Consider the following 12474-nt stretch of genomic DNA (forward strand, 5'->3'; position numbering starts at 1 on the left):
CATGGAGAGTCTGGGCGTTTTGTGTTATAGGCTCACAATTCTAGAGCTAGAAGGCACCTCGGGGGCCATCCAGTACCACTTCCTCATTTCATACATAGGGAGACTGAGGCTCAGGAAGGGCAAGTGACTTGGCTGAGGCCATACAGGTAGTAAAGAGAGGAGTGACTTGAACCCAGGTCCTTGGAGTTCTTATAACTATACCACATTGCCTCTATTCCTTCTGTTCTTTCTCTTAAAGCAAGGATGGAAAAGTGAACTTTCCCAGTGTATATTTTACACTGAAATTAATTTGACTTATATTTATACTATAAGTGAACAAATCTTAGATCAAAAGTGACTTAGAGGTGAAATTTTAATGTTAAATTGACCTAGAGAAAATATATGTAATTTGAACATAGGAATTCTCTATACATTTTTAAATCATCTCTGAAAATGAGGGCTAAACTGCACCTTTGCCTTTTAATTTTGCCACGCAACAGTACAAGTTTTGGTTAAGACTGAAACTGTGAATTTCAAAGGAAACATGGCCTTCAGTGTATAAAATATGTAACAGCTGGTTGACTAGTCCATTTAAAACTGCAAAATAACAATTGTCGACAGAGTGCTTCTCCTGCCAAAAGATGCATGAGTGCTTGATGGTTATATCAAGACATGATGCTAACTCATTCTTTTAGTAATGATATAAATGTAGAAATGGATTGTGTGCTTCTAGACTCCAAAATATCTTTCCAGCCTTGCAGTTCAAGGATAGTTTAGAAGCACAGTGCTCCATTTTGTGATTTCTCTATCTGTTCTTCAAACTATACTTCAGTTTGTTGATGAAATTTAATTTTACACTGTTAGATGTAATTTTTTCTTCTTCCCATGTACCAATTCTTTTTCTCTAAATCCTTGATAGACCTTTCCTGAAATTCACAGCTTTCTGTTCTATTAATGCCATAGCTTAGAATTTTTTAAACTATTTTTTTAAAGTCAGAACAAATACTTTATTTGTAAAGTGGTATGAAGTTTGCTGTACATTTCATTGTATATGGAAAAAGTTAATTTTGAAGTCCCAAAGCCATTATATTGATTAGCTGTTGCTTCTTTTGAGTATAACTTTGTAATAAATAAAGCTAAATGCTAAATATTCTGTCAAATCTATGAAGATTACCATTTTACTAGGGTTTTTATTGCTTTTACTACCATGGTTCATCTAAAAGCAAAATTATTAAAAAGATTTAAAAATAAAATACATCTAAGTTTGGGCATCACCTTCCCCAGGTCTTACTTTGGAAATTTATTTGAGGCTTGGAAATTATCTATCTAATATGAAATACATTGACTTTACTGGTGTCTTTTGTTGATTAAAATTTTGATGCAGTATAATAAATAATAATTGATATTTTGTACTTATTTGCTTTTCTCTAAATGATTTCTCAATAAAAATTACACATGAATTTATATTCTCTTATGTTAATCAGATTTTCCCATAAACACAAAGCCAGCATTTCAAGAGTTAATGTGTCTTATTAGGAGGACAGGAAATCTGGCAACTATTGCAGAAACTAGACCTAATGGTGCACACAAACAATTTGTCAGTCTTCGTAAATGTGAATAGCTATCCGCAAAGTGGCTGCTGTTGCTTTGTTTGAACAGGCTAAACTTTTCCTTTTTGGACTTTAAACCTTAGAAGTGAAATATGATCCACATATTCAATCAAAATCATTTAATTCAAAGCATATTTTGATTGGAACAAAGTTGACATGGAAAGAAACTCTAGAATTAAAAAAAAGTTGAAAGGACTTTATATCATATATTTAGCAGGAAAAAATTGAAACAGTTCTAATTAGGCTGAAAAAAACAGCTTTCTTCAGTGTAAATTATCAAGGTCATATATCAGTGTTAAGGAAACATTACCACTAGTGTTTGAAATCCAGCACATGCAAACATAACAGACCAGTTAGTTCTGAAACTTTTTTTCTTTTTTGGTGGAAAGAAAGGGAATTAGAACAGGAGGGAGGAAGACTGTATTATAAGACTGTCCTATTTAAATTTAAAATGAAATCATTCTCTAAAATTCTGTCTTTGTAAAGTATGTTTTGCCAATCAAAATAGCTATTCATTTTGAAAAATTAATTGTACTATCTATCTGCATTCAAGATAGTTGGGGTTTCCCTTTATTCTGTATAGAGATTGAAATTTAGAGAACTCTAATGTTTATTTTTTTCCTCCTTATGGATTTTTAAAATATGGTCAGAACCATCAGAGAAATACATTTCTTTCAACATTGGAGAGATGTTCACTGACTCTTGTCGTAACTTGGAACTTACTGTATTGGAATGTCTTGTCTTTAAGCAAGCCCTTTTGAATACACACTTAATTTATATGTGTACTTATTAGGTGGTCTATATTTTTAGAAGTTTATACCTGATGTTTAAAAAATTAGAATCACTGTGTTTTCAAAAAATTGAAGTCAAGAAATTATTTTCATACTGAGGGGCTGGGGATTACTTTTGTATGTTGTTTAAAAAATAGAGCACTTGCTATACATTGTCAGCAAGAATTTATACGATGGTCAGGGATGCACTTAGACACTGTAAGGATATACCATTTAGAGGAGAAGAGAGTACATTGTTAATGTTTTCAAAAAGCAGGCTCTAAGCAGTAATAATTTATAATAATTTATTTTGTTAATTGGCAAGAATTTCCATGGTTTGCATAATTTCTTTGACTAATCTGATTTTCTTGATATTGAAAAGAAATTGCCAAAGAAGACCATGAAAGTAAATCTAGATTAACAAAAGGCCAATTTTAGAGAATAAAATGATTATATTTAAATTTTTTCCACTTTCTAATCAGCTGAGAGATTCATGGAGAGAAGAGCCAGTTTCTCAATCTGTTATGGTGATATGATTTGCCTGTGTTATGGGAACAATGATAATCCATACTGCATTTTTTATAAATAATTTAATCTCCTAAGATATTAGCTTTAAGAAAATGTAAGATGAATTTTTATTGATATATATTAGACATAAATTCATACATGTCCTTTTTCTGTCCCAGTTTTACAGATGAGTTATTTATGAATAATTTACTATTATTCTTACAGTATCAAAGCTTCAGTTTGTTGATGTTTTGTATGCATTTCTGCCTTGGGAATGAACAAATGAAAATTACTAATAGGTGTTTGTGTTTGACATCTGTATACTGTACTTTTTAGCATATCTCAAGTGTTTTAGGCTCTGCCTATTAGATCTCATTAAAAAAAACAGATATCATCCCCAGGACAGTTTGTCAAGGCTAATATGAGTCCCTCTGGATTGAATTGACAATTTGTGTGTGGCTTCATATGACAGTCTTTTCATGGTCTTATTTGATCTTTAACAATTGGACATTAGTCACTGATTTATTTTACAATAACTCAAAGCATTTGAATAGTATAATATTGTGTTGGACATTATAGTGGATTTTCTTTCTTACAAATTTTTCTCAGAGCACACATTGGGTGTAAATGATGTATCCAGCCTGCTCAGGGAGTACTAACAATTGATTGGTTGGTTTGAGAGTAGCATGGGAAGAAGGTTAGTATCCCAAAGCTGCAAATCGTATTTAACTCCAGACTTAATGAGGACTGTCTTTCTTAAAGACTGAAAAAAATCTCACATCTTTAGCATTCTATGGATTCAATTTTATTTATCATTATGAATTTCACTTAAATGAAAATATCTTAAAATCACTTTTTTTTACTCATTACTCAGAGGGAATTTATTTTTGTCCTACATGTGAAAACAAGTTCAAAGATTATCATTTTTTCTCAGATTTTGAAATAAATGTTTGTGTTGTTTTTAAGATTCAGGTTTTATATGAAACAGTGTTAATATGTTTCATTTGTTTTCTGATAAATTTAGGTTGCTTGAGAAATTTCAGTTGTTCATTTGAGTTCTGTTTTTGCATACTTTAGCATATTGTGATTGTTTCTCAGGTAACTAGAGTTTTTAAAGGGCATTTTAAAGGGCATTGGTGTTTCTGTGTTTTGTGATCTACGTTTTGGAAGAGTAGTTTCATACTGACCTAATGAAAGTAAGCTCAAGAGTGCTATCAATAATTTTGAGAAGGAGTTTCAAAATTGTTAAGGGACTCTATTTATAGAGTATATAGCAATCTGAAGAGTAAAAGAATAGTGGTATACTGGGTTATCCATGTTTGTGATTTCTGAATATAATACAACCATCATATCTTTTCAGATCTATAGTCTTGCTTAGAAGCCAGGATATAACCATTGGAAACTAAAACTAAAATCTGTAAACTTAGAATACTGATGAATAAATGTATTTACCCAAACCCCAAAATTCTTTATATGATGAAAGGGAAAAAAAACAGGTTGAAATTGCCCTCATTTTCAGAGCTTTAATAACAAGAGCATTCATTTGTATCCTTGTGATTTGCTGAGCCTAGTAGAATTTTATAGTCTCGAATCACAGTACTGCAGACACTCAGGAGACTTCTGACTGTTTTATCTTATTAAACAGTTTTGAAATCATTAATTTTTAATTAGCTTGGATGCAGTTTTTTTATAGTTTTAATAGTGTGTGTACATGAACTAAACGTTTTTTATTTAAACTACTGGCCAGAGTATTACTTACATAAATAAATGTATGTTCTAAAGTATACATATTGTGAGGCTCTTCCATTGAGTAATACATTTTGTTGACTATGAAACACTGTACAATAATCTATGGGAGGTTCATAACAGTTTATTAGCTGAGAATTTGAACAACCACTACCAAGACAGATATGAGCTGGAAGATATGTATAGGTCTTTCTCTTGATTGAAAGTTCTAATTAAGTGAATCGGAGAAAATTAACTGAAATTAGCTGTCAGAAAGTCACATTTAAATGAATGATGAGCTGGTCTGGCAGTAAACATTTAAATGATATAAATTGCCATTTAAGTGTATGGTTTAATGTTTGTCATGCATTAATGGGACACAAGGCTGCAGTGACAATCAAGCAGCTTGCTCTAATTTGAACATATTTAAGGCTTTTGTGTGGAGTACACTGTACACAAATTAAGACAATTGCTGCTTTTATGTGTCAATTTAAATGTCTTTTTAAAGTCAGACATAAGTTAATGAAAAAAAGGTATCATTTTGTCTGCAAATTATATAGTGGTTCTTAAGTTTTTACATTGATTTTAATTTCATGTGCTAAAAATAGGATTCACTTAAAGCTGTAACAAACCCTGCTTTCCTTCTGTCAGACTGAATATCAAGCATTTTGTTGTTTTGTATTTGTTAACCAAAATCACAAATGTTATGAATTTTATAACAGATCTGTGAAACAAGACCTCGTGATGAAATTAATTGAATTAAATATTTGTGTTTTATTTATATATATATAGTATATATATATATACACACACACACACACACACACACACACACACACACTTTCAAGTATGCTTTATATTTCTGAAATCATGAAATTATCTAACATGCCCAATGATTTACAAAATTGTTTTTGTTAATGTAATTATTATACTTCTATTTTGGAGTAGTACATTGTGATGTTTAAAAATTAATAATTTCATGGAAATACTATAGTCTTTGTACGTTGAGATAAAGAAAGTCTTTGTACACACCCTCTTTTATTAAAAATATGTAGCTACATAAACACACACCTGTAAATTAATGGGATTATGTCCTTTTTCAGTACACCATATTTTTTGGGTATTTACTACAGGAATGAAGAAAACCAACTAGCCAATTTTATCTAACAAGGAGATCCCTTGTGACCAACTCCCTCTCAGCAAGTGACCCCAAAAGCCATCATCATTGTTATGCTTGCATCCCTGAAAATTAGAACCAGCTTCTTTATCCTGTGTTAATTTTACTGTTTTATTATAAACATGTTTGTATTCACAGGGAATTTTTATTCCTGATACTTTGTATCTAAGTGTATATTTCATCAGTGTTGAGTGTATGACTATCACAATTTATTTCTTTGGGTAAGAGGGAAGCTTTATTTTAAAAAAAAAATTTAAAGGTATTTTATTTACATCTATTTATTGGTGTCTTGATCATCATAGTTAACACTAGTATCCATCCTCTTCCTTCTCCCAAAGAGAAGGAACTAGTAATTTTTAAAAGGAAAAAAAATAAGCACACCTGATGATACATTTTTTTTAAAGTCTGAAAACACGTGCAAAATATAACAGTTGTGTACCTCCCATCTCCATGAAGGAGTGGGTCAGGAATGTCCTCTCATAACTCTTCATTCAAGTCATACTTTATATTTTCATTACATTCACTTTGAATTTTTAGCGTGTGGTTCTTTCCATTTACATTATTCTAATTATTGTGTACGTTGTTTTCTTGACTCTACTTGTTACTCTGCATTAATTCATATAGAACTTTCCATGTTTCTCTTTGTTACATACATCATTTCTGACAGCCCAATAATAATCTGTTACCACATTTTGTTTCACCATTCCCTAATCGATGGGCATCTACTTTGTTTCCAATTTTTTGCAGTCACAAAAAGTGCTGCTATAAATATTTTGATATATGTAGGGGCTTTCTTCTTATTGATGGCTTCCTTGGAGTATAAAGCCAGTAATGGAGTCTCTAGTTCAAAGGGTATGGATATGCATAATTCCAAGTTTATTTCTGCGTAATTCAGTTCTGTCAATTGTCAGGTAGAGCATTGGTTGTATAATAATAGCTAACATTAGTCGGTCAATAAATGCATTAGTGTGCCTCTTTTCCCTCATCTCCTCTAGTATATGCCGTTTTCCTTTTTTGCCATCTTAGCCAATCTGATGGGTATGAGTTGGTACTTCAGAGTTTATAAATTTATATTTAGTTATTAGTGATTTAGAGCATGTTGTCATATGACTATTGACAACTTTAATTTTTTTCCCTATAAAAACTACCTGTTGATATCGTTTGACCTTTTATCAGTTGGGGAATGACTCTTATTTTTACAACTTTGTCGCAGTTCCCTATATATTTGAAAAATGAGACTTTTATCAGAGAAGCTTGCTGAAGAGATTTCCCCTTCCCCCACCCTACACCTGTTTCTTGCTTTTATTCTAATTTTAGCTTCGTTGGTTTTGTGTGTACAAAATCTTTTAAATTTTATATAATCAAAATATTCTTTTTATCTCCCATAAACTTTTCTAGAACTAAGTCCTCACACTGTTCTTCAGCTCAGAGCCATACAGCTGTGGTTCTGGAACCTGTTACTTCTTTCATAGGTAGGACCCGTTCTCTCTTATAACTGTGACTATTCCTCTTTGCCCGGGGACTGGGTAATAGGTCACAGAGCTGCTAGATAGGTCCAATTCTTACTCCCAGTACTAGTAAACAGGTCCCCTGGGGTCTTTTTCTGCCCAGGTGTTCAGTTCCCTTATTGTCCTTGGATGTGGGCCACTCCTTGCTGCTGCTTCAGTCTCTTCTGGCTCTGACCCAGCACAGTGCTCTTGGCTAGCCCTGACTCTATGGTCTAGAGACGTCCTTTTTTTCCCTAAGCTGCCCTGGGCTAGAAAAATTACTCACAATGACTTTTTTTCTTGGCTTTCTGGATCAGAATTCAGTTTGGTGCTCTTAAAAGGTGATTGGAACTTAGGCAAAACTGCGAGTTCTCATTCCACCATCTTTACTTTGCTTCCCAGTTATTGAACTTTTAGCAAAGGAAGTTATTTTGCCCCAACATGGCAAGAATTTACAACAAAGAGTACAGTGGCATTTAGCTTCTCTGGAAGAAGTTGCTAAGAAAATGCTGGTCTTGTCATAGAGCTTTAACTGTAGAATTGTTTTAATTTCCATTTCTCTTGTTAGTGATTTAGAGAAATATTTGATGTGATTGTTAGTGGTTTGTTTTCACTTCTTTTGAGAACTATTTGTTGGTATCCTTTAACTATTTATCCATTAGGGAATGATTCTTAGTCTTATATATTTATGCTAATTTTCTATTTACTGTGGATATCAGGCCCTTAGAGAATCAATCAGTTAACAAGCATTTATTAAGTACATTCCATATTGTAAGCACTGTGCTAACAACTAAGGATACAAAGTCAGGCAAAATCACCTCTTGCCCTCAAGGAGCTCACATTTTAATGGGAGAAACAACATGCAATTAACTGTGTATTTTACACACGCACACCCACACCCACACCCACCCACGCACTGTAGATGGAAGATAATCTCAGAGGGGATGAGACCAGTAGCTGGGGAACTGTGAAAGAAGGAAAGTCCTGTGAAAGGTAGTATTTGAGCTCAATTTTTAAGGAAGCCAATAGGCAGAGTGAGGAGAAAGAGCTTTCCAGGCACAAGGGACAGTCATTGAAAAGGCACAAAGTCAGTAAATATAAATGGCAGCAAGAAAGTATTTTAGAGTATATGGAGAGAAGTAAAGTGTAAGAAGACTAGAAAGGTAAGAAGAAGCCAGGTTATAAAAGACTTTAAATGCCAAATTGAGGATATATTTGATTCTTGAAATGATAGATAGCTAGTGGAGCCAATTGAAGTGAGGTTGTGTGTGTGTGTGTGTGTGTGTGTGTGTGTGTGTGTGTGTATGTGTGTGTGTATGACATTAAAACATCTTATTTGCAACTGAGTGAAGAATGGATTGTAGGAGGAAGAAACTTGAACCAGGGAGACCACTTAAATGGTTTTTGTAATTATTCAGATGAGAAGTGATAATGGCCTGAATTTGAGATGTATGTAAGAGATGCTATGAAAGTAAAAATGACAAGATTTGGCAACACAATGGATATTTGGGGTGAAGAGAAGGTGAGAAATAAGGATGACACCAAGATTATAAGCGTGGATGGCTGGGAAGATGGTTGTACCCTCAACAGTAATAGGAAATTTTGAAAAGAGGAAAGCTTGGAGGCACAGGAAGTGAATGAGAGAAAATAATGAATTCTGTTTTGGACATATTGAGTTCAGTGAGTTCAAATATATATCTAAAACTGATAGAGTGAGATTTGAGCCCCTGTGAGAGACTAGGACCAGAAATATAATCTTAAAATCATATCCATAGAAATTGAAATTGTACCTATAAGAAGTGTTAAGATCATCTAGGGAGATAACATAGGAGGAAAAGAGAAGAGTGTTCAGGTTCAGGTCTTGAGGGGGCACCCAGAGTTACTGAGTAGTATAAAATGGATGAAGTGGATATGACAGGGGAAAAGATCCAGCAAAGGAGAATGAAAAGCAGCTGTCAGGAAAACCAGGAGAAAAGTGTCAGAAAAACCTAGAGAAGAGAGAGTTTCTGGGAGGAGAATGTAATCAGCTGTGTTAAATGTTGCAGAGGGATCAAGTCCAATGAAGATTTGGAAAAGGGCCATTAGATTTGCACATTAAGAGATCATTGATAACTTTGGAGTGGTCAGTTTCATCTGAGTGGAGAAGTCATAAGCCTAGTTAAAAGAGAAAAGAGAAGCATCCAACTTAGATGGCTTTCTCAAGGAATGTAACCAAGATAGGAAGGAGAGATATAGGACAATAACTAGCAAGGATAGTAGGAGCAAGTAAGAGTTTTTTGAAGATGGGGAATATGGGCATGTTTATATGCAGAAGGGAAGAAGCCAATCAGTAGCGAGAGATTGAAGATTATAGAGAGAAATAGAATAAATAATGAGAACAGTCTGCTGAATCATATGAGATGGGAAAGGATCAAGGATAGATTGTGGAGGAGTTTGCCTTGTCAAGGAAGAGGACCATCTCTTCATGTAAGATGGATGAAGGAAGACAATGATGGAAGATGTCTGAGTGACAAGAGAAAATGGGAGAAGAGAGAAAAGAGAATTTTAGGTGAATGGCCTCTTTTTTATGAGGGGAGAAATATAAACTAAGATCCTCAGGTGAGAAGGGAGAGAGAATGAGCCATCGGAGGCTCAAGGAAAGAAGGTTTGATCCCACCGCCCCAGCTCCATTTAACAATTTCCCTCCTTATTCTTGTTAGGTTGGTTCATTGTTTATTTGTTTGTTGGTTTGGTTTTTTAGCAGTATTTCCATTTCATGTAATGGAAATCTGTTTCTTTTGGGATCACCTCTCACTCTCATTTGGTTAAGAATTCTTTTCTAGATGTACTGTCAAAAGGTTCCTAATATTGTTATTTTCTCTTTTTGTGTACTGACACTTATTCAGGCTGTATATCCATTTTGAACTTTTTATGATACTTGATGCAAGATGTTACTCTGAACTTATTTTCTGCCAAACTACTTTCTAAGTTTTCCTGCACTTTTTGTCAGATAGGGCAGTTTGACAGAAACTAAATATAGACCAATATCTTTTAACATATACTAAAAAGGTCAAAATAGGTACAAGGATGATACCATAAGCAAATTAGGGAACCATGGAAAAATGTACCTGTCATATCTGTGGATAAAAGAAGAATTTATGACCAAATGGAGAGTAATATGGGATATAAAATGGATAATTTTGATTACATTAAATTAAAATGCTTTTGCACAAACAAAACCAATGCAGCCAAGATTAGAAGGCAAGAAGGAAACTAGGGGGGAAATTTTACAGCAAGTTTCTCTGAGGCCTCATTTCTCAAATATATAGAGAACTGAGTCAAATTTATAAGAATATAAGTCATTCCCCAGTTGATAAATGGTCAAAGGATATGAACAGGCAGTTTTTAGATAAAATAAAGCTGTCTGTAGTCATAAAAAAAAATAACTAAATCACTATTGATTAAAGAAATGCAAATTTGAAACAACTTTGAAGTACCATATCACGCCTTTCAGATTGGCTAATGTGACAGAAAAAGAAAATGGTGGAGGGAATGTGAAAAAATTGAGACATTACAGCACTATTGGCAGAGTTGTGGATTGATCCAGCTACTCTGGAGAACAATTTGGAGCTGTACCCAAAGGGCTATAAAATTGTTCATATCCTTGGGCTCAGCAATACCACTACTCCCAAAGAGATCAAAGGAAAAGGACATATAATACACAAATATTCATAGCAATTCTTTTTGTGGTGACAAAGAATTAAAAATTGAGGGGATGCTCATCAATTGGGGAATGGCTGAACAAGTTGTGCTACATGATAGTGATGGAATACTATTGTATTAAAAGAAATGATGAACAGGATGCCTTCAGTAAAACCTGGGAAGACATATATGAACTGATACATAGTGAAGTGAGCAGAACTGGGAGAACATTGTACACAGCAATATTGTAAGGATGACCCTCTCTAAAAGACTTAGCCACTCTGATCAGTACAGTGATCTAAGACAGTTCCAAAGGAACCGTTACGAAAAACACATCCAGAGTGAGAACTGATGGGATCTGAATGCAGATATAAGTATCTTTTTTTTTTACTTTATTTTTCTTGGGGATTTTTTTAGTCTTTGTTTTCTTTTGCAACATGACTAATATGAAAATATGTTTTACATGACTTGCATGTATTATTTTTATCAAAATGCTCACCTTCTCAAGGAAAGGAGGAAGAGAATTTGGAACTGAAAATTTTTTTTAAAAAAAGAATATTAAAAAATGTTTACATGTAATTCAGAAATATTTAATGAAATAAATAAAAATAAATTGGGGGAAAGAAAATACCCCAAATAAATTAATACAGCCCATTGTTAAAAAGAAAAAAAAGATACGGAGTTTTCCCCCAAGTAATTTATGTTGTTTGGGGTTATTGAATACTGCATATTCCATTCATTTGTTTCTAGTTCTTCTTTATTTAGTCTGTTCTTGTGATTTCCTTTTTTAAAATTAGAACCAAATAATTTTGCTGAATACTGTTTGTAATATAATAGGAAGTCTGAAAGTGCTATTTCCCCTTAATTCATGGGTTTTTTTTTCATTATTTCCCCAATATGAATTTTGTTATTATTTTGCCTATTCTTATAAAGTACTTCCTGAAAAAAAAAACAGCATTTTCAGCACCAGTGCTTAGGAAGTGTTGCTATATTCTGGCATGTTATACTTCTTAATGAATATGTACTTTATCCTTTCAAGTGATTCAGTTATTTTAAAATTTTTTATGTTTTCAATCTAATCCTAATTTTTTTTAGAATTTAATCTACAATATGTAAATTCAAGAAAGTCAGCATCAAATATGGATAGAAAACTGATTTTGGTATTCCTCGTTCAAGGCCCTCAGTCTCTGACCCCAGGCATTTTCATTGGCTATTCCTGTATGCCTGGAATGCTCTTCCTCATCTATGCTTCCTGGCTTCCTCAAAGTTCCAACTTCAATGGGAAGCCTTTTCCAATCCTACCCACCACACTTCCTTTAATTCTAGTACTTTTTCTCTGGCAATTATTTCCAAATTATCTTGTATATAGGTTGATTGATGGGTTTGCATGTTGTCTCCTGTGTTTGACTCCTTGAATATAGAGACTGTATGTCCCTGTTATTTAATATAGTCCCTGGTACATAATAAGCATTTAACAGACATTTACTGACTGAATGACTTTGAGAGGCTGAGTTCAAGTCTTACCTCTGACACCTCTA

The 12474-nt window shown here is 33.4% G+C and overlaps 1 protein-coding gene across 4 annotated transcripts in view; it reads left to right on the forward strand.

The window, feature by feature from the left end:
• The window catches only part of LRBA (LPS responsive beige-like anchor protein), a 760465-nt gene that overhangs the window by 642058 nt on the left and 105933 nt on the right, over nucleotides 1-12474 (forward strand). The window lies entirely within an intron of this gene.

Source organism: Phascolarctos cinereus, unplaced genomic scaffold, assembly GCF_003287225.1.
Source record: "Phascolarctos cinereus isolate Bilbo 61053 unplaced genomic scaffold, phaCin_HiC Scaffold_9;HRSCAF=440, whole genome shotgun sequence".
NCBI lineage: Eukaryota > Metazoa > Chordata > Mammalia > Diprotodontia > Phascolarctidae > Phascolarctos > Phascolarctos cinereus.